Source organism: Pinus tabuliformis, chromosome 3_2 (genome assembly GCF_031772625.1).
Source record: "Pinus tabuliformis cultivar Carrire ecotype Pingquan chromosome 3_2, CPIR1, whole genome shotgun sequence".
NCBI lineage: Eukaryota > Viridiplantae > Streptophyta > Pinopsida > Pinales > Pinaceae > Pinus > Pinus tabuliformis.
Window position 1 is genome coordinate 949,644,435 of NC_142302.1, and position 23,111 is coordinate 949,667,545.

A 23,111-nucleotide genomic window follows, 5' to 3' on the forward strand; every position below is an offset into this window, starting at 1 on the left:
AAGCTACTAGTAAGCTTATTTAGGCAAAGGATGGAGACGACCAATATCTATTGTGATATTCAGAGTTGCATAAAGCTCTTTGAAAATCCAGTGTATCATGACAGTTCGAAGCACATCGATATTCGGTGTCACTTCATCAGAGATTGTGTACAACGTGGGCAATCCAACTACAATATGTTCCCATAGAAGAGCAAGTTGCAGATATACTCACGAAAGCTTTAGGTAGAGCTAAGTTCGCCTGTTTTAGAGAACAAATGGGTATGGTGGAGAACTCGTTTCAGTAGCAGGGACTGACTATTTTGGATGCTTTTTAGTTGTAGATGTTATAGTAGCAACAACAACAAATGAGAGGGAGTTACAATGCAGATGCAGTGTTAGCAACAACATGGCAGGGTCAGCAACAACACAGATGCAACAAATATCAGAGTTGCGCAGTGGTTGGTGGGCAGTGCGACCAAACATCATCAGCGTGACAAAAGTGTTGATTTGGGTAGCATCGGATGTGCTCTAGCCACAAAATTTGGTGGAGAGGTTGGGGCACATGAGATCTCCAATACCTAGAAAGGGTTTGGGCAGATTCTAAACAGTTCAAGAGATATTAAAATAATTAATATTTTTAATGGAGTCCCTAAGTCTAAACTTAGGGAAAATAAAATGTTAATGTGTAATAATATGAAACTGTGTTAGAATGGTCCAAAAGACATGGATCAAGCCAGATCTAATCTTAGTCGTTGATTAGGGACTTAATCTCGACCATTGATATGTCAACGAGAAAAGTATAATAGGAGGCTTGAGGGTCACTTGGAGAATACACCAGATGATCAGTCATTCTATTCTCTAGAGCGGGGTTTGCTAAGAGAGATAGAACAGTGATCGACAAAGCAGCTGAGGGGCATTGAGTACAGAAGAATAGAGAAGGCAGAGTTTGTGCCAGGAGAGCAGCGCAGCAGCCAAGGAGGGTGACATAGAGCCAGCAAGGGCTCACACAGGGCCATGCAGAGGCAGCCAAGTGCTGCGCAGAGCACTAGAGGGGCCAACATAGTGACGCAGAGGCTCCCAGAGCTGACGTAGGGCGTCTTGGGGCTGACACAGGCCAAGAAAGGCTGACGCAGGGTCAACGTGAGACAAAGAGGGGCTGACGCAGTCCAGATTGGGCAGACGCTGGGGTTGCAGGACTCCAGGAGTAGTTTTGTGCTGAGGAACTGTCGGAAGGGTTTTCCAAGGTTTCAGCTAGGAGATTTCTCTCAAACTGCGAGGTATAGCTGCTAAGGAAATTCTCTATTGGGTAGGCCAGTTTCGACACTCTGATATTGCTTAATAAGAAAACCCTTAGATAGTTGCACCGGTTTTTCGGCGTTGGGTTTTTCCGGGGACATTGGTCTAAAAATAATGGTGTCATGTGGTGTGTTTTTTCTTGTTTATTTTAGTTGCTAATCTGTAATATGTTGAGCATGCACTAATGTTCATTTGTAGTATTTACTTTGTAAATAACTTGTTAAAGGAAAAATAACAAGTAGGTAGGAATAAATCAGAAAAAGCGCAGGAAGGGTTTCTAAACTAAGTAAACTTAGAAACTTCAACATGGTATCAGAGCGTGATTGCAGATCACAGAGGACTAAGAGACATCAGCCGAGCAGAGCAATAGCAACAGAAAACAACTGTCTTGAGGTGATAGAAGCTGTTTCTAGTAGCGCAAAAGCCAGGAAATGTGACGTAGAGCCAGCCAGAGTCATGCAGAAGAAGCCGGGAACTGCGCAGATCCTTTGAGAGGCCAACATTACTGACACAGAGGGCCAGAGGGCTGACGCAGGGCATCCCAGGGTTGACATAGACCCATTCGGGGTGACGCAAAGCCAGCGCGGGGCAGAGAAGGGTTGTCGCAGTTCACAGAGAGGCAGTTGCTGGGGTCTAGAAGGCTATAGGAATATTGCAGAGTGGAGCTGGTGAGGTACTGTAGTCAGAACAGTACCTGACAGAGCAAGGCCAGAGGAGTTGTTATCGAGGGTTTCTAGCCAAGGAACCTGGATTAGCAGTGTAGTTGCACAAGACGATTAGAGTAGGGGGCATCTCAACAAGCGGCAGGAGGATTTCCAGGAGGGAAATCAGGACTCAGAGGGAGTCCAAAAGAGAACTTCCAAATGGGAAGTAGAGACCCAGAGGAGTCGAATAGAGAACTTCTAGGAATCGTGTCAAGAACTTCGCCTTGAAGGTTATAGCTATCCTTGTCGACCCCAATGATAACGACAACCAAGTGCATTATCCTTGACGGAGTCAAGGATCATGTGGTACCACATATAGCCGAGAAGGAGACGACAGTTGAGATGTGGGAGGCTCTCAAGAACCTGTACCAACATACTTCTGTGTAGAGAAGAATGCTGCTCGAGAACCAGATGGTCGTATCAGATGAAGAAGGTCACTCGATTGACACCTTCCTCAGAGGATTGAATGAGATCCGAGACCAGTTGACTGCTATAGGAGCGACACCGAATCAGGAGCTTATGGTGAGGAAAACCCTGAATGCTGTCTCAGAAGAGTGGGAAGTGTTTGTTCAGAGTATCTTAGGCAGAGGGACTCTCCTACCTTGGGACGAGATGTGGGCAACTCTTCGCCAGGAAGAGATTAGATGACAATCGAAGACAGGTAGCAGCAACAAAGGGATCAAGGTCAAGGAGGAGGAGGAGGATGTGGCCCTAACATCTGAGGGAAAGCAAGAGAAGCAGAAGAAGAGAGATCTCTCCCAGATCAAGTGCTTCCACTATGGGGAGATGGGCCATTATGCGACCTAGTGCCCAAGGAAGAAGAGTAAGGGAGAGTCTTCCGAGACTAAGGCCGCGCTAGCACAAGCAGAGAAGGAAGTTTTGACAGACGATGACTGTGCCATTAATGCACACACACCACTTGAGCGGAAGTGGGGAGACATCGAGCTATAGTCAGGTGGACTACATGCGATGAGGCGCAGGATCCTTGAGGTACCCAGTCTCTTGGATTAGACTTTTCCATGGGAGCCCCGACGAGACGGATGTGGATGGAGCTGCAGAGGGAGCTATAGTGCAGGAGTCCCAAGACAGCGCAGAGTTTGTAGGTTGCAGCAGTGCGAGAGGCACATGAGTGTTGCACTAGTGCAGGGAGGCAGAAAGAGGTGTGCAACGGTGCGAGATGCAGGGAGTTGTTGCAGCAGTGCAGAGGCCAGAGAGAGGGAGTACTTGTCAGCAACAAAGGGAGCTTCAACATCAGTGGGTGTATCTAGCCTAACGGGGAGGTTAGTTACTTACTTCTTAGTAACTGAGTTGTAATGCAGTAGTGGGAAACATGATGCAACATGATGAGAGGAGGTGCAGTGCTGGGAGAAAGGACTAGTAGCAGCACGAATGCAGAGGGAGCTATCATACATATGCAGCAGTAGCAGAACCATGGGCAGCAGTACAGGATACAACAGTGCAGAGGATGTTGGGTAGGGAGGCTTAGTATTAGCACAGGGACCGATGTCGGATGATTAGAGTAATACTCAGTGAGGAGTATTGCTAGAGCACAGTCCTCGCTAAGAGGGAGTTTTGATTTGGGGTAGCATTGGATGTGCTCTAGCCACGAAATTTGGTGGAGAGGTTGGGGTACATGAGATCTCCAATACCTAGAAAGGGTTTGGGCAGATTCTAAATAGTTCAGGAGATATTGAAATAATTAATATTTTTAATGGAGTCCCTAAGCCCAAAAGACATGGATCAAGCCAGATCTAATCTTAGTCGTTGATTAGGGACTTAATCTCTGCTGTTGATATGTCAACGAGAAAAGTATAAGAGGAGGCTTGAGGGTCACTTGGAGAATACACCAGATGATTAGTCATTCTATTCTCTAGAGCGGGGTTTGCTAAGAGAGATAGAATTAGTGATTGGGAGAGTAGCTAAGGGGCATTGAGTATAGAAGAATAGAGAAGGCAGAGATTGTGTTGGGAGAGTAGTGCAATAACCAAGGAGGGTGATGCAGAGCCAGCAAGGGCTCACGTAGGTCCACGCAGAGGCAGCCAAGTGCTGCGCAGAGCACCAGAGGGGCCAGTGTGGTGACGTAGAGGCTGCTAGAGCTGACGCAGGGCGTCCTAGGGTTGACGCAGGCCAAGAAAGGTTGACACATCGCCAATGTGAGACAAAGAGGGGCTGACGCAGTTTAGATTGGGCAGACGCTGGGGTTGCAGGAGCAGTTTTGTGCTGAAGAGCTGCCAGAAGGGGTTTCCGGGGTTTCAGCCAGGAGATTTCTCTCAAATTATGAGGTATAGCTGCTAAGGAAATTCTCTTTTGGGTAGGCCAGTTTCGACACCCAAATTCTACTCTGATATTGCTTAATAAGAAAACCCTCAGATAGCTGCATCGGTTTTCCTGCATTGGGTTTTTCGGGGGACATTGGTCCAAAAATAATGGTGTTATGTGGTGTGTTGTTTCTTGTTTCTTTTAGTTGCTGATCTATAATATGTTGAGCATGCACTGGTGTTTATTTTTAGTATTTCCTTTGCAAATAACTTGTTAAAGGAAAAATAACAAGTAGGTAGGAATAAATCAGAAAAAGTGCATGAAGGGTTTCTAAACTAAGTAAACTTAGAATCTTCAGCAAGAAGATGATGCAAAGACAGAGTGCTGCTACAGGGTGTGCAGTAGCAGTAGAACACATTCCTCACTAAGAGGGAGTGTTAACTTTTGTAGCATCGAATGTGTTCTAGCCTTGAACTTTTGTGGAGAGACTAGAATACATGAGATCTCTAAAAGCCATAAATCATTTTTGGAAATTTCACCTAGAAGTGTCTCAATTAGATTATTAACCAATTTGTAATTATTTCCTAAGTCTAAACTTAAGGAATATGGTTAATTAAATTTGTATAAGGAGAAATGGGTTTTTGAATTTATGTCCACTCATATGTAAATTATCAAGGTCGGCCTCAACTCTATGTAGGCTCATAAAGCCCAATGGTCACATCTCTTGAACCCCCAATGATTTGTATATATAGATGTGCCTACCACCTCATTTCACACATCAAATGGCTCTCAAGTATGTCTGAGGTAGCTGAGTTCAGAAGGAGGTCAAAGGGGTTTTTGTTTTAGGCTCTCTCCTATCATAGGGCTTGAGATTCTTATGAAAGATAGCTGCAGGACTGAAGAAAAATTTTGTGCACTTTGTATGAGCCTATTTGTCATTGCAGGACTAAATCCAAGAGCAGAAAATGAGGTTGAATTTGTGTAATAGTTTTATGGGCAAGTTTGTAATTATCTGTAAGACCGCTTTCCTAATCTGTTGTCTCGCCGCAGAGTCTCGACCAGAGGGACGAGAGCAGCTTATCTTGGATCTAGATCAGCCCTAAGGGCTAGCGAAGGAAAGCTCCTTATATGCCAAGGTGAGCCGCAATTGAAGGGAGGTGTGTTGGGTTGGTTGAGTGAGACAAAGACATATAGTAGGAAGCCCTAACCAGACTAAGAGTAACTTCTGTTGACATTGTGTTGGAGTTCCAGCTATTGAGTCACTTTCTTGTCTAAGGTTGGACATTCAAATCTGATGTCACCTCGAAATGGCTCTACGAGATCAAGCATGGAGTTGATGGAAGTGCTAAAAAGTTCAAGGTCAAGTTTGTTGCTCAAGGCTTTTCTCAAAAGGAAGGTGTGGACTATGATGAGATATTTGCACCAGTTGCCTGATGTACCACCATCTTTTCGATCATTGCCCTTATTTCCTCTCAAGGATGGAATTTACATCAAATGGATGTCAAGACCGCCTTCTTGCATGGCTCACTTAAGGAGGAAGTTTATGTTGAATAACCCGAAGGGTTCGAAGTTCAAGATCGAAAGACACATGTATGCAGGTTGAAGAAAGCCCTTTATGGGTTGAAGCAAAGCTCCCTGGGCTTGGTATGAGAGGATCGACAACTGTCTGATGAAGTTGAGTTTTACAAGAAGTGAAGCTGATCTGAACCTTTACTTCAAGGTTGAAAATGATAGACCTCTCATCTTGGTACTTTACGTGGACGATCTCTTTTTGGCAGGTGCATACCCTCTTATATATCAATGCAAGAGGGAGTTGGCTTCCGAATTCGAGATGAAGGACCTAGGATTGGTGCACCACTTCCTAGGCTTGGAGGTTTGGCAAAAGCCAGGTGAGATTTTCCTTTCTCAAGGAAAATACATTGCGAAGCTACTTGAAATATTTGGGATGGTGGATTGTAATTCCGTGACTACTCCAATGGAACTCAACTTCAAGAAGCTATGCAGAAGTGCTATTGGGCCCAATTTGGGAAATCCTTCTGAGTATCGTCAACTTGTGGGGGCCTTGATGTTCTTGGTGAACTCCCATTTGGACATATGCTTTGCAGTGAATACATTGAGTAAATTTATGGTCGAGCCTCATCACATACATTGGATTGCTGCCAAGACTCTCTTGAGATATCTATAGGGCATAATCACCTATGGACTAAGATACATTGCTGGGAATTTGAGGCTCCATGGTTATTCTGATGCTGACTAGGCTGGCAGTGTGGTGGATCGTAAGAGCACATCGGGATGTTTCTTCTCACTAGGTTCTGCTTCGATATCCTGGATGAGTAAGAAGCAGAAACCAGTTGCTTTGAGCACCGTCGAGGCCAAATACGTTGCTGTTGGCCTCTTGTGAAGTTGTTTGGTTGAGGAAGCTCTTTAGTGAGCTGTTTGGGCATGTGTTGGATACCACTGTGATCTACTACGACAACCAAAGTGGGATTTGTCTTTCTGAGAATCCCGTGTTTCATGACCGCTCCAAGCATATTGATATTAGGTACCACTTTATCCGGGATATGGTACGACGGGGAGCAATAAGGCCTCAATCACATTGGGACTGATGAACAGGTCGCAAATATTCTTACAAAGCCCTCAGGGAAGGTCAAATTCTTAACCTTCCGTGAACGACTTGGAGTCGGGGTCCCGTTTGAGTTTGATATTGGGCTCTGGAAGCTCTGGGGGGCTTGGGGTACTACTTGGAGCTACGAGCGACCATAGGGTGAGTGGTTCACCTTCCCTTAATGGTGCGCTGTGTACAGGGTGAGTGGTTCACCTTCCCTTGTGATACCCCATGATAATTGATATATGCATAGGATGAGTGGTTCACCTTCTCCTATGACATATGAGCAGGATGAGTGGTTCACCTTCTCCTGCCGATACATCCTACTCATGGGAAGTACCTCTCATCTGGCCAATGAGTTAGGAAATCAGGATAGGGACCATGGCACTACCGACGGAAGCATCGTGTACTGCCGTACTCCCTATGCTAGGATGTTTGATATTGATCTAAGATCAATTGAGACTGACTTCGGGTCAGTGGAGAGTGGCAAGGTCTTGTGACTCACTCTCGATCATTTCTTCTTCATTATTTCTTCATGGTTCAATAGAGCAAAGATGAAAAAGATGGTACAAATTGACAGATGGTTTGGCAGGTGGATTTCTCCCTAGTTGAGAGGGAGTGTTAAAATTGAAAACTAGGGCCAAACTCCACCTTGGACAACTCATATGATGGAGATGATATTTTTATTGGATTCCTCTTTCTGAAAGGTGCAAGATTGATCTAAATATCATCTCATTCTGACAAGCAGAAATGGAATTATGAATTTATTTCTTCTATGGACAAATTGTCAAGGTTAGCTTGAGTCAAATGTAGGCTCATGAAGCCCAACAGATGTGTCTCTTTACCCTCAACGTTGTGTATAAATAGGAGAGACCTTTTCCTCATTTGGACACCATGACTCAACACACCTTTCTCTCCCCTCTCCTCATTGGTTCGTACAACAAAGGAGCAACTCTTCTTCTTCTCACATTGACTTGGGTTGACCGAAAATACAGGCAGAAAATCGCATCACTGTTTTGGGCTATTTGCAGGGATGTTGACCAGCGTGACCAAGGGTCAAATCACCTCCTTTGACTGTGATTTTCATGCAGATGATCCGATCTTTTGAGGCCACATCTTCCGGCACAAAAACTGAGGAATTTGGAGCAGGTTGACCTGCGTTGAGCGCAACATTGACTCTGCATTGACCAAGTTTGACTGAGACTTTCAGGGCTGTTTTGGGTTGATTCCGACTCTTTGGAGGCCGAATTGACTTGGTTTGATCGAGCTCATTTGGAGGAGATTTTCTGCTGGTTTGACCAACGTTGAATTTCCGGTTAGGGCATCCTGTTGACTGCTCTTTGGCTAGACTCTTTTGACAGTGTTTGGACAAGTAAATTTTGTATGATGTACTCTCTCCGTGCTGAATTTTTGAAGAATAATAAGAAGATTTGATCTAAAGGGTTTTCCCCACGTTGGGGTTTTTCTCTGACATTCGCCAAATATTGTGTCCTCTTGTCTTGGCTTGTCTTTTGCTTATTGTTTATGTTCTATCTGCATTTATTATCAATGTTTATGTGATTGCTAATCTGGAAATTGATATTGGGCTAATAAAAAAAATTGAAGTAAATTGGTCTAAAGCATAAAACATACCATTGTTATCTAAAATTAACAGGTTGACTGAGTTTGATTCCTCCTTTGATGATTGTTTTTGCTATTGTTTAATCTCTAAGAAAAGCTGAATTGCTTTGACCTTGACCGAGATCAAGGACACTTTTACTGTTGCATAGACCACTGTTGACTTTTTGGTTATAGATGTTTGATTGTTGTTGACTGAGAGCAGTATTGCAGATTTTGATTGGGCAATCTATTTGACTAAACATTGGTATTGGATTATCTATTGTACACTATTGGATATTCTTTCTCTGCTGAACATTTGATATTTGATAATAAGAAGAATTGACCAATGGTTTTCCCCATCTTGGGGTTTTTCCTTGGCTTGAGCCAAATTCTTATGGTCTCTTTTCTTAGCTTGTCTTTTGCATTTGTTTATTGTTCTTTCTGCAGTTACTGTCAATGTGATAATAGTCTATATGATTGCTAATGGCAATGAAATGGAATTGTTAATTGGGCTAATATGGAACATTGAATTAATTGTCCTAAGCAAAGAACATCTTAACTAAAATTAACACATTCCCTAGACATGTTTCCTTGTTCCCATGCTCCCATGTTCGAGAAACTTGGTGTAACTTTGCTTAGGCCTTGAGGATGAAGGGATATCTCTCTTTGATTACTCTAAAGGTGATCTTAACTTGTGAAAGAATCTTTGTACATGATGGTTGGGAAGGGTATATCACTATGTGCAATTTTTATGAATGACTTCAGGTTGTGTAAACACCATATAACATAATCTAAGAAAATAACATGCATCAATAAGTTTAATGATCAAATTACTCTATGAAAACATATATACCATTGAAACATATCTCTTTATAACACTCTAATTCTTCAAAGTGTTGGATGGTGTTGTCATTGATGCCAATGTTTGTTATTGAATGCTCTTAATGTATGTCATGGTTTACGTCAGTTGGAAACTTCAATAGGCAAGAAGCCTTGGAAGGATGGCAGGAAACCCTAGAAGCTCCACACTTGTTGAAGTTCTTAAGGATGAGGATCAATAAGTTTTCTCAGGAAATCACCATCAATTGATGCTCCTCATCGTGCCGATTCTAATGATATATGGCACGTCTTGTAACTCCTCACGATTGAGGAGATATGGGCAATCAAAGGTCAAAGCCCCCATCCTGTGGTCAAAGTCCCCAATACTAAGATGATGTGGCAACTCATCATTTGATGTCCAAGCAAGAATTTTATTAAATTGAATCAAAATGGTTGAGATTAATATGATTATTGGTTTTTGAGGATCATATTTCAAGCATAGATCTCTATTTGATCAAGTCGGCCTCCTCCTTGTTAATTTTAGGACATGCTCTTTGCTTCGGACAATAGCTTCAATATTCCATACTAGCCCATTTAATAATCCATTAGCAAACACATGAATCATTATCATATTGACAGTTATTGAAGAAAAAACATATGCAATGAATGATGAAGCCAAGCCAAGAGGACACAATAATATGGCACAAGCCAGGGAAAAACCCCAAGGTGGGGGAACCCTTGGTCAAATCTTCTTATTATTAATATCAAATGTTCAACAGAAAGAGAGAGTACAATAGATCAAAGTCAAAATGACTTGCTAATTTGAAAGTCCAACCTTAAACAAGAAAGTGGCTCAATAGCTGCAACTCCATCACAATGTCAATAAAAGTTACTCTTAGTCTGGTTAGGGCTGCCTACTGTACGTTGCTTGTCTGACTCAACCAACCCAACACACCTCCATTCCATTGCGGCTCACCTTGGCATATAAAGCAATGTGGAAAAAGTCGAAGTCGGGATTAATTCGGCAAGGGTCCAAAAGTTGAAAAACTCGTCAAAGTCGGGAGTTTTTTGAAAAAGTCGGCAAAATAAAAAAAACACAAAATTATTCATTTTTATTTTATTTTTTTTAACATCTAGAGTATCCACAACATCAAATAAATGCATTTCCACATAAACATGTAAAGAAAGCTAATATATAATATGTATATGAAGTTTAATGCTACATCACACATCAAAATAGTGAATCAACTCCTGAATTTTGAGTCCTGTCTAAGTCTCAACTCTCAAGAGTCAAAATATCAACAAAAAATATAATAAATGTATATCATGAGTCATCTAAAAGTCATCAAGTAATCAGTCACTGAGATCCTCTTCCCCTTTTAATTTTTGTTTCCGCTAATTGTATTAAGAAATAAGTCATGCATTTATTCAGTAGATTGTAATTTGCTTGGGTAATAAGGTGTCAGGTGGTAGGTCCAATGAAAATTAACAGTGAGTATCACAGTAGATGTGAAAATTAACACTTGGTGACTCCAAGCTTCTTATTTTTTGAGAAAACAGTAGATGTCAGATTACTAACCTAGCCTTGGCATCTATTATTCAAAAACTCTTGGAGGTAAAATCCACTTCTGATACATAACCTTTGCCCACATTTACAGGGAGTTCACCACTAAAGAAGATTCCCTTTCAAAATGTGCTCTCATTGCAGGAAGGATCTTTGTTGTCACAAGATTTCACAGATACTTTGTTCCTGTCAGAAAAATGGGTTCTTTTTTGAGGCACTGGTTTTGTTTTTTTTGGACAGGTTGTTGCTATTTGATCTTCATGACCTCCTCTTTGTTGTTTCTTCTAGAAGCATTCAACAACTGTAACAATGTTTTTGATGGTGTGGGGTTCTTTCTACGGAAGACTGTTGTATGCCTGTCCTTTTGGTACTTTTGTAATCTTTTGAAGGGGCAGTGGCTGTTAGAGTCTGGATCACTAAAAGCCTGGAGGCTTAGCCAATGTATACTTTGCTTTCTAACTAGAAATATGAAGTATAAAGATTTGTTTTTCCTTGGAAAACAAAAACATATCTTAACCTCAAAACTAATAGATTACAAATGAGACTGCTATGCTCGCAAGAAGTATGACAAACAATACAATGCAATAACTTGAAAATGCATGGATGGAAGCTTTGTGGCCTCTTTATCCGCGGCCTGGGAAGGTTCACCTTTGTGGCCTCTTTATCCGCGCCCTGGGAAGGGAGGCAAACTTTTTGGGTCAACTCCCGATTAAATCGGGAGTATAAGGAAAAAATCGGGATTTTTTCCTTTGTGAAAAAGTCACCAAAAAGTCGGGGGATTAAATCGTTTAGTTCAAAAAATCGCGTTTTTAGGATTAAATCGGGATTTTTTCCAGACTTTTTCCACACTGATATAAAGAGCTTTCCTTCGCTAGCCCTTAGTGCTGATCTGGATCCAAGATAAGCTGCTCTCGACCCTATCTGAGACAACGGATTAGGAGAGCGGTCTTATAGATGATTACAAACTTGCCCATAAAATTATTACACAAATTCGACCTCATTTTCTGCTATTGGATTTAGTCTTACAATGACAGATAAGCTCATACAAAGTGCACAAAATTTTCCTTCAGTCCTGCACTGTCTTTCATAAGAATCTTAGCCCTATGATAGAAGAGAGCCTAAAACAAAATCCCCTTCGACCTCCTTCTGAACTCAGCTATCTCAAACATACTTGAGAGCCATTTGATGTGTGAAATGAGGTGGTAGGCACATCTATATATACAAATCGTTGGGGGTTCAAGAGATGTGACCATTGGGCTTTATGAGCCTACATAGAGGTGAGGCCGACCTTGATAATTTACATGAGTGGGCATAAATTCAAAAACCCATTTTTCCTTATCCAAATTTGACGATCTTTAGGTCGATTTTGGTCTTCTCGAAAAGAGGAAATCAATGCCACAATTATCTTCTTCAAAAGTCCTACCCAAAGTGGAATTTTGGCCCTAGTTTCCAATTTTAACACTCCCTCTCAACTAGGGAGAATTCCACCTGCCAGTGCATCCATCATCATCAATCATCATGCCATCCTGTCGTCATGTACCATCTTTGTATCTCATGTCATCTCTCTGCTTTGCTAAACACTGATATGAATAATGAAGAAGAATCGATCGAGAGTGAGTCACAAGACGTTACCACTCTATATTGACAAAAGTTAGTCTAGAGGTAGAACCTTAATCAGACTTGACCCCTATCAAGTTGATGAACATCACGCATCCTAGACATAGGGAGTACGATAGTACACGATGCGTCCATCTATAGTGCTATGGTCCCTATCCATTTTTCCCAACTAATTGGTTAGATGGCACTTTTTCCAACTCATTGGCCAGATGAGAGGTACTTCCCATGAGTCTTAGACTACATGGGTAAGATGTATAATGGGGCATTCACAGGAGAAGGTGAACCACTCATCCTGCCCATATGCCATAGGAGAAGGTGAACCATTGATCCTATGCATATTTCATCAACCATAGGGGAAGGTGAATGACTCACCCTACACACATGTCAACCACCATAGGTGAAGGTGAACCACTCACCCTATGCATGTGTCCTTTGCCCAAAACACAATCATCTTAGGGAAAGGATGAACCACTTCCTACGTGCATGCGAACCATCGATAGGAGGGAAAGGATGAACCATGTCCTACATGCATGCCAACCAATAATCATAGGAAGAATCCTATACGTGGGGAAAGGATGAACCACGTCCCATCGACATGTCAACCATTGATTGTAAGAAATGGGCATCCTGCATGTGGGGAAAGGATGAACCACATCCTACTGACATTATCCATACGTGACAACAAACAGATGCCTATATACATGTCTCACTGAGGTAAACATGTATAGGGAATGGATGAACCACATCCTGTACATAGCAAATCCATAGGGAAAGGAGTGAACTTACATCTTATGGTCGCATACAGCTCCAAAAAGTACCACAGGTTCCCCAGGAGCTCCCAGAGCTCAGTGATCAATTGGGACGCTCTTTGAAGAGTCTATCCATGACTCCCGCTTTTCTTTGAGTGAACTTAACCAGGTGGCTTTGAGAGGAAATCTGCACATTCATCCTGATATTATGAAGCTTGATTGCTCCCAGCTTCTAATATACAATGGTGGTTATTAGTGTGTGCACAAATGGTTCACTGAAGAGTTCACTCATTCAAATGGCTTCATTGTATGCTATGCATGCTACTTTCAGCCTCAATGGTGCTCCCATATTCCAGATTTTGATTCATCCACGGAGTAAGGTGGGTTCCAAGAGTTATAGCACCTTGATGTGCACTTTCTATTCACCATACTGCCAGATCAGCAATTTTCAGCAATGTAATAATAGAATCACAAAAATATCTCAATAAGAAGCCATCCATTACGGGGCTTATCATAGATTTATTCAGAATATTTATAGCAAGACACACGACTGATAGGGGTGTTCATCAAGAACACTAGAGATCCCACAAGATATGCGTATGCAGATCAGCAGCTTCATTATCTCACTGGTCCGGGAGTAGTGCTTCAAGACTCGGTTTTCCATATCGATTTTAAAAGGTGACTCCTTCTGAATATAGGGAAAGTGACCATGCCAAAAACATTATCACTGAGCCACCTGAAACCTGCACCTTTTCCTAAGATCCATCATCAATCATAATCATCTGCCAAGACTGTGTTTATCAACAAACATCAGACAAGAAGAGTCATCGTGTCATGCTGTCAGGGATTCTATGTCTCCCTCTGAAGCCTTGCTTCATGAGATGAGCTTCTTATTTAAAAGACTTTTCATAAGGCACCTCCGATTTCATGCTTATAAGGGCTGTTACAAGTAACTGCTCCAAAGTGCTATGCACAGATTACCAAAGGTATCTTAGGGTGCCAATCATAAGGTGCTGCATAAACTTCCATTACTCCAACTGCTAGATAAGTATATAAATGGCTGCTTCCATACACCATTACTGATCCTGCAGTTACTGCTAAACTTCCATGTCAAATGACGAAGGTTGCTGCTTCTCCACTCCTCCTACACTTCTCTTCCTAAAAGCATTCTGCTAGTTGCTCAACTCATCAAGTTCTCTTAGTCATTAAAGATAGTGATAATGACAATAATATCATGCTAGCTAATGCTGTGGTGAATGATCTTCAAAGCTTCCACACCGCAGGAATACATCAGTTAGGTTCACTGGAGAACTTATCATGAAGACATACAAATTGTCACAAGATGTATCAAAGTGCCGCAATGGTAGACTTGAGCAACTGATGAGAGGCAAAGGTAATGAAGTCCTGAGGCTTACTGCTATACGACAATAAAGCTGTTGTATACAGTGAGACTGATTGACAACACAGCTGCTGTGAAAATGATAAGATCTTAATTCTGATGCCCTCTCACTTCTTCAACTTTAAATAGGCTGGGAGAAAGTATCACATGACTGTAGTTATAACCAGTCATTCAAGGCAGAATATCAAAACAATAAACATGCCACTGTAGGTAGATCTGACTTCAGGTGAGAACGAAGAGATTTAACGAAATTGGCAGATTTCATTCCTCCAATGTAAATGACTTAATGGATTAGTGTGCCCAGCACAGATCAACAATCAAAATATTCTTTAGAAGAAGAAATCAGGGAACATCTCTGTCATGCTTCCATTTCAAATTACTGGATCATAGAGGTATTATGCATGAATAGTGCTGCCATATTAATGTTTGACAAGATCAAATAGAAAGCCAGTCATGCTTAAGTATGATCTAAATATTCAAATGCCCAACTGTCATTGAATTTTCCGCCTCACCTTTTGATTTCAGAATGAATCCTCCACATGCAGCTCCAGGACTTGATTTCTTTGCCAACTGACTCAGCTTTGTATGGGCTATTGAATCATCCACTTGGTAGATTAATAGAGAGATACAAATGACAATCACACTACTCACGTCCATGACTTGTTCAAAACTTTGATTGTGAACAAGTCTCATCATCAGAATTTCCATTAAGCGTGCAACTCTTCTTCTTCTCTTAATTGCGACATTCAACATAGGAAGCTCCCCACTCAATACTAAATACTGCCATATCAAATATGCCTACGTCAATATTGTTCCTGTCATCAGTCAAAGGTACATGGAGGGAAAGGTGAAACATAGTTGTTGCACTGAGGCCCCTGTAGCAAAAATATGACTGAGCCATCCATTGAACTGCTGCGACAATGTTATAATGTGATTGTGCTATGTCAGTGAGCGAGAAACTTGTCAGAGACATCTTGAGATTGCTATAGGTAGAACTGTTAAATACCCCTTCAAGACAAGCACAAAGGATGATGAGACTTTCAGATTGGGCACAATAGATGGATCCTAGATCCTGTTGCAAATTTGGTGTCACAAAATAGGGCTTAGGTTGCCATAACTTCATCCCATAAATTCTTTTAGCATACTACTACGAAATCAAACTTCCATGCTCAGAAATGTGACACTCAGGGCTGAGTCGCAAATGAAGTCGTTAAAGTCACAAGCATAGAGATTTAGATTCAATAGATTTGATAAATGGTCCCATGCAGTCACTCCTCAAAAGTGAGCAAAAATTGCCTCAGTTTCCACTCCAAATCATCCAACTAGACTTTAACGAATGCCTTAATAAATCAGTGAAGGACTTCCTCAGATTAGGCTTGAATTAGAGGATAAGATAATGCAGCGCAAATCATAATATAATACTGAAATGTCAATACGAGTCACAGTAAAGTGGTGACTGACTGTGTGTAATAATGCCCATACTGAGTGATGCTTATTTGAAGCATCCCCTCACTGAAGTGATGCCCATATTGTATTAATACCCTCAATGCTACTGTAGTTAATGTCACTGTGATATGAACCATGTTACTGCTGCATGGAGTGATGCCTTAGATATAAATGTACTTCCTTTAGTGACAAACCAATGTGATGCGATATCAGATCGTATAACAACTAATTGAATTGTGAACCGCAGAGATCCAAAATATGATCGCATTACATGCCACAGATAGCAACAGAGGCACAGGAGCGATGTCACTCAAAACATATTAGAAATAATGTGAGTCATGGAGAACCATAGAGATATGCGAGTCACAAGAGTAAAGCGAACCATAAGATCCATGGGCCACAGATAGCAACAGAGGCACAGGAGCCATGCCACACAAAACATATTAGAAATAATATGAGTCATGGAGAACCATAGAGATATGCGAGTCACAAGAGTAAAGCGAACCATAAGATCCATGGGCCACTGTAATGTAAGCACAAAAGAAATAGGCATGATCCTGTAGTCAAATGATCTCACAAACATACATTCGTATCTTTTTCAAAGAGATGACCTTAGATCCTTCCATTGATAAGATGCTCAGCCTTAAATGGCAATTTGCCTATCCTCTTCGACTTCTAGCACAAAGATCATGGGTACTTTGAGTTTTATTAATTCGGGCTTCCCAAAAGGGTATCTCCTCTGCTTCCGTTCTTCCTATTTTGAAGATCTCGAGGCCCTTTTCTTCTAGTAACATAAACACAACAAATGTGCACTTCATATTTCATGTTGTCTTATTTTCAGATTGGCAGAGGGAGGAGATTTGGCAATAACTTATAAGCTTCTCTTGTGATCGCTTTTTCTTTTACTCTTGCTTGGGCATATCCTCTCCTATTGATTTGGGGTAGCATAGGATGTGCTCTAGCCACGAAATTTGGTGGAGAGGTTGGGGCACATGAGATCTCCAATACCCAGAAAGGTTTTGAGCAGATTCTAAACAGATCAGGAGATATTAAAATAATTAATATTTTTAATGGAGTCCCTTAGTCTAAACTTAGGGAAAATAAAATATTGATGTGTATTAATATGAATTTGTGTTAGAGTCGTCCAAAAGATATGGATCAAGCCAGATCTAATCTAAGCTGTTGATTGGGGACTTAATCTCAACCGATTGAATCATCAACAGGAAAATTATAAGAGGAGGCTTGAGGGTCACTTGGAGAGTACACCAGATGATCAGTCATTCTATTCTCTAGAGTGGGGTTTGCTAATAGAGATAGAATCAATGATCGGGAGAGCAACTGAGGGGCTTTGAGTGCAGAAGAACAGAGAAGGCAGAGATTGTGCCGGGAGAGAAGTGCAATAGCCAAGGAGGGTGACGCAGAGCCAACAAGGGCTCATGCAGGGCCATGTAGAGGTAGCCAAGTGCTGCACAGAGCACCAGAGGGGCCAGCGTAGCTGACGCAGAGGCTCCTAGAGCTGACGCAGGGCCTCCTGGGCTGACACAGGCCAGAAGGTTGACACAGGGCCAACGTGAGAGAGAGGGGCTGACGTAGTCCAGATTGGGCAGATGCTGGGGTTGCAGGAGTAGTTTTGTGCTTTGGAGCTCCTGGAATGATTTTCCGGGGTTTCAGCCAGGAGATTTCTCTCAAATTGTGAGGTATAGCTATTAAGGAAATTTTCTGTTGGGTAAGCCAGTTACGACACCCAGATTGTACTCTGATATTGCTTAATAAGAAAACCCTCAGATAGCTGCACTAGTTTTCCCGCTTTGGGTTTTTTGTAATATCCTTTTCTAGGAATATTTCTCCAGGTTTTTGTAATAGCAAACCCCAACTAGAAAAACGTACAAGTGGTATAATAGTCGGAAAACTCACAGAGATGAAATAACGATAATGCAACAAACAATAATGTATACATGAAATGTAAACAAATACTCGAGAAATGCAGCGAGAAATGCTAAGCCATTTTATTATACTGCGCTATAGAATGAGTACAAGAGGTGATCAGGAAGATGGCACCTCGACTTGCATCCCAGCTGCTGGGAAACTGCTGTGCTGCTGGAAATTGAATGAGGATTTGGGGCTGTTCTCCTCCTCATAAAGGGCCGAAACTCTGGAATTGGACGCTACTACTCAAGAAACCCAAAAAAACCTAGAAAGCTTTCCTGGAATGGCCGACCCCTGAAAATCACCCCCTTGGGATTCTACGCAGTCTCTCAAGGCTCTGCGCTGCCACTGAATGAAACCCTCCAGAAATCTGCCTGAAACTTCTGCCAAAACCCTCCAATATGCAAGGGCTGATCTCCTGCTCAATCTCCCAGACAAATCCTACTACAAACCCTCAAGCCAGAACTCCTGCCAGAAAGAACTGCATCATCCGTCTCTGTGCTGCACAGTCCTCCAAGATGCTCAATCCTCCTGCCAGAAATGCTAATGAAACTACTGCCAAAATGCTGATGGAAATACCTTGCCCGAGTAGGCACTCGAAGTCCCCTGGGGCTAAGAGTGAGATCTCCGAATGGAGACACTCAATGCACTAAACAGTGCTGCAGACTAGCTAAACAACCAGCGTGCTCTAAGTCGAAGTGACTAGCTCAAATGCACATAATCGAATGCCAAAATGAGGAAGCTCCTCTCTCCTTTATAGCCTTTGCCTCTCTCAATCCCAAGGCCCACCTTCTCCAGCGTAATCCCTCTCTTGCCACGTGTTTCTTCCTACTGCGCAGTCCCTCCAAGTGTCTGCGTGGGCTCCATTTCTGCGTCCCCCTTTTGGCCCCCTTGGCTCCCCTTTAAGTCACAACGTTGTGCTACTAGGAAGTGACTTTTATTCTAAAAGTGAGTCATGTCCCCTTTCCCTCACCTTTTTATTCATAAATAACTATAGAAGGCAAAATTAAGCAAAATCGAATATTCCAGTTAGCCATGGCTAATTAGGAATATTAGTCTCCCACGGCAAAATGTTGCTTGTCCTCAAGCAACTGAAGTGATGGATGCTGCAAGATTTTCTCACTCTCCCAAGTGGCATCCTCATCCGGCAAATTCTTCCACCTCACCAAGAATTCCCGGACCGTCCTGCTCCGCAACTGCCTCTCCCTGGTATCAGTAATAACCTCTGGCTGCAACACCAAATGCCCCTCATCATCCATGGGTGGTAGCTCATCTGTCACTGTCACCTGCTGCTCCAATGCCTTCTTCAGGCATGATACATGAAAAACGTTATGAATCTTGCTGCCTTGGGGCAGCTCCAACTCATATGCAACCGGTCCAATCCTGCGTATCACCTTGTATGGCCCATAAAAGCGGGGCTTGAGCTTCTTAGTCCCCTTTTGCTTCAGTGACGACCGTCGGTATGGCTGTAATCGTAGGTAGACCATGTCCCCTACCTCAAATTGTCTCTCCACCCGACCCTTGTTAGCGTACAACTTCTGCTGGTTCTGCGCTGTAGCCATGTTATCCTTGAGAGCTTGGAGGATATCCTGACTCTCTTGGATCCAAATCTTCGCTCTCGGAGCCTTGCTATCACCAAACATCATGTCAACAAAAGATAAAGGATGATACCCATACAAAGCATAGAATGGTGACATACCAATGGACATGTGATGTGTAGTGTTGTAGCAGTACTCCCCTAGATGCAGCCACTTCAGCCATGCTCTTTGCTGCCCACTGATGTAGTTACGCAAGTAGCCCTCTAGCCACTTGTTAACTATCCCTGTCTGTTCGTCTGTCTGTGGGTGATCACTGGTGCTCGGTGTCAACTCCGTCCCCACTAGCTGAAAAAGCTCTTGCCAAAACCCGCCCATGAAACGGCTGTCTTTGTCACTGACGATGGTCTTAAGAAGACCATGTAGCCTGAAGACCTCTTTGAAGAACAACTAGGCCACCTGTGCTGCTGTGTAGTGTGTGGATATGGCAAAGAAATTTGCGTACTTCGTTAGCCAGTCAATGACGATAAAGATACAATCCTTGCCCTGTACCATCGGCAACCCTGTGATGAAGTCCACCGAAATACTTTTCCATTTTCCCTCCGGAATAGGAAGAGGCTGCAATAAACCCACGAGATGGCTCATATCCCCCTTGTTCGTCTGGCAAACGTCGCACTCCCGGATATGTTGGAGTACGTCCTCCTTGAGGCCCTTCCATGAGAACCTCTCTCTGATGGCCCTGTAGGTTTTGGTAAACCCCTGATGGCCGGCCAATGGTGAATCATGTGATGCCTGGAGTATCTTCTTCTTGAGCTGAGATCCCTCAGTCAAGAAGATCCGATCCCTGTAGTAGATGATCTCATCGACCACCCTGTACCTGTCATCTGCCACCTGCCCATCCAAAACCTCACATGCAAACTTGTCCTTGGAGTACTCTACTAAGAGTCGAGCCCTCCAGTCTGTGTCCAAGCTCATAAGAGACAACGTGGTTGGTCTACGTGAAAGAGCATCTGCTACCACGTTGTTCTTACCCTTGACATACTCAATGTCAAAGTCATATGCTTGGATCTTGCTGATCCACTTCTGCTGCCTCTCCTGTAGCTGCTTCTTCTGCTCCAAAAAGAATCTGAGGCTGTTGTGATCAGTCCTCACCCTAAACCTGTTACCCACTAAATACTGTCGGAACTTGGCCAATGCATGCATGATGGCCAACATCTCCTTGTCGTATATAGAATACAACCTCTCGTGCGGAAGGAGCTTTCGGCTCTCATAGGCTATAGGGTGACCTCCCTGCATCAATACTGCACCGATCCCCTCTCCCGACACGTCACACTCCAAAACAAATGGCTGCATGAAATCTGGCAATGCAAGCACTGGGCAGCTGCTCATAACCTCCTTGAGCCTGTCAAAGGCTCGCTGCACTGTATCCGACCAACTGAAAGCCCCCTTCCTCATCAAATCTGTCAGGGGTGCAGCAAGCTGTGAGAAACTCTTGACGAACTTTCGGTAGTAAGTACAAATGCCAATGAACCCCGGAGTTCTGTCACGTTCCTCGGCTCCGGCCACTCTCTAATGGCCATGATCTTCTCCCCGTGGACTTTCACTCCGTCCACCCCTATGATGTGCCCCAAATATAACATCTCTGTCAACCCAAACTCACACTTGGAGGGTTTGGCATAGAACTGCTGCTCCTGCAAGATATGCAACACTGTCTCAATGTGCTGGAGATGCTCCTCCCAAGTCCTACTGTAAATGAGAATGTCATCAAAGAATACCAACACAAACTTCCTTAAGTGACTACAGAAGATGTGATTTATGCAGGACTGAAATGTGGCAGGGGCGTTGGTTAGTCCAAAGGGCATCACCAAGAACTCAAAGTGCCCATAGTGACACTTGAAGGCGGTCTTGGGAATGTCCTGCTCCCTCATGCGAATTTGATGGTACCCAGATCTCAAATCAATCTTCGAGAAGAACCGTGCTCCTCTCAACTCACCAATCAACTCATCGATCCTGGGTATGGGGTACCTGTTCTTCAGTGTCTTCTTGTTCAGGGCCTTGTAGTCAATGCACATTCTCATTGTGCCGTCCTTCTTCTTCACTAACACCACAGAAGAAGTGAAAGGACTTGTGCTCAACCGAATGTGCCCAAGAGCCAACAACTCCTGGATAGCCTGCTCAATCTCATCCCGATAGGCCTTGGGGTGCCTATAGGGGGTGGTAATCATTCCCTGTATGCCCTGCTCAAGCTCGATGGTGTGCTCAAACCCCTGGTCCGGTGGCTGTCTCGGCGGAATCTCCCCGAACTCTTTGGCATACCGATCATGGATGGACTGTATCTCTGGATGTGTCGTCTGCCTTGTAGTCCCTGCCTCTGATGCACACAGCTCCACTGCCCACTCTATGTCTCCCTTCTGGAAGACTGCCTCCATCCGATGAGCTGAAACAGTCTGAGGCGGATATGTGTGTTGACCCCGTATCTTCTCATGCCTCCCTGTCTTCTCATCATCCCACTCCATCTCTAGGGTCTTCCAATCTGTCGTGACCTTCCCTAGAGTGATAAGCCATTGAACACCCAGTATCACATTGGTGTCTGGAATATCGACCACGAAAAAGTGGTCAGTTAGTGTGTAGGTGCCCATTGTCATTGATAGCTCTGGAACATAACGATCACACATCATGGTTTGATCTCCTGGGACCAAAATCAAAAACCCATCGAAGCTCTCTGTCTGTATACCTCTCCGCTCAACCATCTGTGCATCGATGAAGTTGTGGGTTGCCCCACTATCAACCAAAACTGATACTCGCTGGCCACGTACTGTCCCCCGTACGCGTAGCGTCAAATACTTGGGAACTCCTCGCAATGCTGCAAGGGCCCCTCCGGTAGGTGCAAAAGCTGCACCACCTGCTGTTGGTGGAGGTGGCAGAGGACCCTGCACAGCATGACTATCTCTTGCCTCCACCTCATCCTCTTCATCCTCTTCCCCGCTGCTCTAGGAGAAGACCTCAATAAAATGTGCTTTGCCAGCTGCACATCTATGCCCCGGTGCCCACGGCTCCTAACAGGTAAAGCACAACCGCTTTTTTCTTCAACTCCCTCCTGGCATCATCGTCAATCTGTGCTTGTCCTGGATTCCCCTTTGGAGGCGGAATCCTCACATCCTTCCCCTTAGACTGGAAAGTCTGTCTCTGGGGGTAAGGTGTCCGGGTCCTGGGTAAGACATCCTGTAAATCCTGGGTCCTGCTAATAGCATCCTGGAGTGTGGCTGGTCTAGTGGATCGGACTAAACCCCGAAGTGGCTCTGCTAACCCCTCAACGTACATGTAGATCCTCCGTGTCGTGGATAGATCTGGCACCATCACTGAAACCCTCAAGAAATCTGCAATGTAGGTCTCTGGGCTCCCGGTCTGTTTGAGCCTCGTCAGCTCAACAAAGTGCTGCTCTGGATCCCTCCGGTCGAACCTCTCTATCAATCTCTTGGTGAACTCGGCATATGTTGTCACTGTGGAGTGTCCGAGTGTAACCATCCCATGGAACCACCAATCCTGGGCCTCACCATCCAAATGTAATGTCGCCACCTTGATGGCCTTTGTCTCTGACATCTGGTTAAGCTGGA

The 23,111-nt window shown here is 43.5% G+C and overlaps 1 protein-coding gene across 2 annotated transcripts in view; it reads left to right on the plus strand.

Annotated features, from left to right (window-relative positions):
- The window catches only part of GEK1 (D-aminoacyl-tRNA deacylase), a 443,933-nt gene that overhangs the window by 84,282 nt on the left and 336,540 nt on the right, over positions 1 to 23,111 (plus strand). The window lies entirely within an intron of this gene.